Source organism: Rutidosis leptorrhynchoides, chromosome 8 (genome assembly GCF_046630445.1).
Source record: "Rutidosis leptorrhynchoides isolate AG116_Rl617_1_P2 chromosome 8, CSIRO_AGI_Rlap_v1, whole genome shotgun sequence".
Classification (NCBI taxonomy): Eukaryota; Viridiplantae; Streptophyta; class Magnoliopsida; order Asterales; family Asteraceae; genus Rutidosis; species Rutidosis leptorrhynchoides.
In genome coordinates, this window is record NC_092340.1 from 14,490,172 (window position 1) to 14,494,625 (window position 4,454).

Sequence of the window (4,454 nt, forward strand, 5' to 3'; positions counted from 1 at the left end):
CGAAGGTGGTTAAGTCCTCCTAGGTGATGCTAAAACTGCCGTTAAAAAAAAAAAAAAAAAAAAAAAAAAACACGGCTCATAGAAGCTATGAAGTTGCGTACTTAATAATAAAATAATAGATGTTAACATGTTATATTAAAAAAAATAATTATTTTAATCTAAAAAATACTCCGTAATAACTTGGCCCAACATATGAAATACTCCAATAGGAAGGCTGCTAGGAGCCCAGTATGCAAATGGCCCAGCAACCTTGGTGAAAGGCTTTAGCCGGTCAGCTCACAGCAGCCAGCCGTAATGGCGGAACAATATCGGAATTTCACTATTTCAGATTTTTCTTTTTGATTTCACCGATTACGGTAATTCTTTTCTGTAATAAATCATACATCTACATTAATTCATATTCTAGCACAAGTATCATCAAATAATTTTTAGTGTAACCTGTGATTGTTATGTGTTTCATTTAACCTAAATTGCCCTAAGAACAATCTAGCAAATTGTTGACCTTCCGACCCCAATTAAGCAGTGAGGGCTATATTCTTTTTGTATGCTTATGAAAGAAGATTCAAACTAAAAATTTAATTCATATATTCATTAGTTAACTGCAATTGATGATGAAATGGTCAATGATGGCTATGAGTTGACTATAGTATATATGAGATTGACGTGCTTCAATTTGTGGAAATATTTTAAAATTCATGATCTCTCCTGTGGAAATCAGAAATCTTGTCACAAATCTCGTAAATAAATTTATAATATTTGTTCCTCCATGACTTGCATCTAATCAACGGAGCCACAACAACCCAAAATCCAACCAAGAACCCAACCACTATGCTTGTAACCAGTCCCCAATCAGGCCCACCGGACCCACCATTTCCGTCTTCTTCACCGGCATCATCCACCACTCCGCCGACCTTCCTTTCACAACTTAATCTCACCGGATCTCCACAAAGCCCGTTTCCAATAAAGCTCGATTCTTGAAAGCTTTGAATTTGAGTGCTTAATGGAATTCTTCCAGTTAAGTTATTGTATGACACGTTTAACCAATTCAAGAAACTTAATCTTGACATACTTGGAGGAATGTTTCCATCGATTCGGTTCATCGACAAATCAAGAGATTCTAACAACTTCATGTTACCGATATTATCAGGGATTCTTCCAGTTAACCGATTACTAGAAAAATTCAACCACCGTAACTCCACCAGCTCCGTAATCTCACTCGGAATAACTCCGGTTAAATCGTTTCCAGAAAGATCCAAAAATGTGACTAGACCAAGAATGCTACTATACCCATTAACTCTCCCCTTTATCACCAACCAAGCGCTACCCATAAATTCATTTGCTGCCAAATCTAATTTCTGACGTGGAATTACTTCTCCTGTCATCACACTAAAATTACCGAAACATTTCGGTACCTCTCCCGAAATATTGTTATCAGCAAGATCCAAAATCTGAATAGAATTAAGTCTGCAAATCTCACTCGGGATTTCGCCACTTAATTTGTTCGATCGAAGGCTGAGAAGCTTTAAAGATGTGGCTTCTACTCCTGTTGATATCGGTATGCTTCCGGTAATCTCGTTATCAGCAAGATCGATTATCTGTAAACTCTTGGAGTTCATTAGATTCAGAGGTAATTTTCCCGAAAGCTTGTTGTGTCGCATGTTTAACGACTCTAACGATGATAGATTAGCCAAAGATTGTGGGAGTTCGCCGGTGAGATTATTGTTTTGAAAATTCAACATATTTAAAAATTTCCAGTTAGTCCAACAATCAGGAAGAACACCAGAAAGATTAGTATATCCAAGATTCATGTATACAACCTGTTTTTGCTCTGCATCCGTTTTAGAACAGAGGAAATGATCTAGTGATACTGACGACAGATTATTATCTGAAATATTTAGATACCCTAGACCCGAAAACCTAGTCCAGAACCAACTTGGAATGTTATCCGAAATCCCTGTGCTGGCTAGATACAATACGAACAGATTTGTCTGATTTCGAAGCCAAGATGGGAACTTTGGACCTAAACTCCAAGAATTTAAAGTCAATCTTATCAGTTGGAAAGGTGGGTCCCAGTTACTCGTTGATACCTCGAGTCTTAACGTGTTTGCTTCAGCTAGTAAAGTGATTAAGCTCGTGAGATTAGCAAAATGATCTTCAGTGACAACACCTGTTAATGAATTGTGCTCGATGTTTAGCGTGATCAAGTTTGAAAGTTGACCAATACTTCGAGGAAGCGTTCCATTGATTTCGTTATACGAAAGATCTAACTCTTGCAAAGACGATAATCTTCCTAAAGAATCGGGGAGCGGGCCAGAAATCGAATTCGAAGGAAGATAGATTGATATCAAAGATGATAATCTTCCCATCGAATCAGGAATGGGTCCCGAAAGTAAATTATCCCCAAGTGCTAGAGTCTGTAAGGATGATAGATTCCCTAAAGAATCTGGGATTGAACCAGATATCGAATTTTTGTTGAGATCAATATGAATCAGGCGCTTCAGGTTTCCTAGTTGATGTGGTAAATTACCAGAAAGCCCGCTTGATGCGAACTCTAAGGACTCGAGTTTAGACGATTCACATTCAAACAAACTTTTAAGGACATCTGATAAACTTTTCCCATCAAATTTGTTCCAAGAAAGATTAATTTCCCTCAAATTACAGATATTATTTTCTGTAGACGTGTTAACCGTAGTTTGAATACCCGTGAGTTGATTATTTCGTAAATCGATCGTAGTAAGTGAATTCATGCTCATTAGGCCATCAGGAACTGGACCAGTAAAATCACAATAAGCTAGATTTAAAGAAACCAAACTATGTAAACTTGTAATCCAACCAGGTATTGAACTAGTATTGAAACTATTATAGGAAAGATCAAGATTTAAAAGTGAGGAAAATTTAACCATGGTTAGATTAGGTGCGATAAATGCAGTTCGACAAGAGAAGAAGATAGGAGGGTTCGAGTCACCTTTGACCAGTCGAACGCTTCACCGAGTTGAACCCCACTCAAGTCAAGATGGCGCAACGAAAAAAGGCCCGATAGCCATTGCAAAATTTTCACTTGTGGCACATATTGATCACCACTATAAAGATTCCGAACACTAAGAACGCGTAACTTTGAAAGATTCCCGAGCTGAATCGGGATCTCTCCTGAGAATCTTGACTCAGAAAGATTTAGATAAGTCAAGTTTTGGAGGGACCCGATGAAGGTTGGAATTGGGTTGCCTCCAAAATCATTGCAACTCAAGTCTAAGTATTCGAGTGAAGTTAAGTTAGATATAGAAGGGTTAAGTTTCCCTCCAAGCCTTTGTATCGATGATTCTTGGGTGTTGATGTAACGCTTGTCATCGGGCCCACGAAGGTTGATCTCGCTGATGTGGCCGGTTTGATTGTTGCAAGTGATTCCGTACCAATTGCAGCATTCAGGGTTGCTACTGTTCCAGGAAATGAGCCGGTTTGTACTATCAACGAGGTCATTTTTCAGCTCCAGAAGTGCGTTTTTCTCATATTCGATACATTGAATATTGGTTGTAGTATTGTTAGACAAAGAAAAGTGAAACAATGTGAAGATTGTGAGTAGAACGGAAAGGTATGAGAAAGATGTGTGGAAACTCATTGTTTGATAATCAAGAAGTTGTAGTCTGAACCAAAAAGAAAGATAGGTTTTTATTAGGATTTTTTAACGAGTGGTTGTTGGGACATCAACCTTGACCTTAGTCAAAAGTCAACAAATGAAAAACCAAATTCGGAATAATGGATATTTGGGGATCGGTAATATAATCTTTTAATAAAAAAGTATTGTGAATACCGTGTGAGTTCACTGATTGTGATATGTGTTCGGTATGCCGTTGGTTGAAGGTAAGTTGTAGTCGTTTGTTTTGTATTTATTTCTGTTGGGAAGTTATCCCACATCGATCATGGGACAAAACAAATGTATGTATATAAGTTTACGGGGAAGTCTCTCTATCACCAATTGGTTTGTCGATGTGAGGGGGCGTGTTGGGAAGTTATCTCACATCGGTCATGGAACAAAACAAACTTACTTATATAATGTATATAAGTTTAGGGGGAAGTCCTATATGTATCAATTCTGTTTCTTGTTTTTTGTTATCCCCATTTTGTTTCGATTATTGGTTGAGTATTCTCAAGATGAGGTTCGGTTTAGATACTTTGTATGTTTGCTGGTTTCTAGTTACGAGCCTCATCGGAGTTCTCTCTATTGTATCTTTTGTTGAAGGCGTTTTCTATTCTAAAACGTTTTCCGTATTTATATAAGTCTTCGTTATTTTGGGCAAAAAAAAAAAAAAAAAAATTGTTATAATTCAGTAGGCTTATAACTACCTTTAGTGGCCTAGTTCTTGACTGTAGACTACTAATAAGTATATAGAGAGAATATGAGAGAATATGAGAGAATATATTTAGTGTGTGTTTTATAAACTCATAACACACATATTTAT

General features: G+C 37.2%; 1 pseudogene; it reads right to left on the reverse strand.

The window, feature by feature from the left end:
* Positions 1 to 420: 420 nt before the first annotated feature.
* LOC139861667 (receptor-like protein EIX2) lies at positions 421 to 3,615 on the reverse strand (annotated as a pseudogene).
* Positions 3,616 to 4,454: the final 839 nt, after the last annotated feature.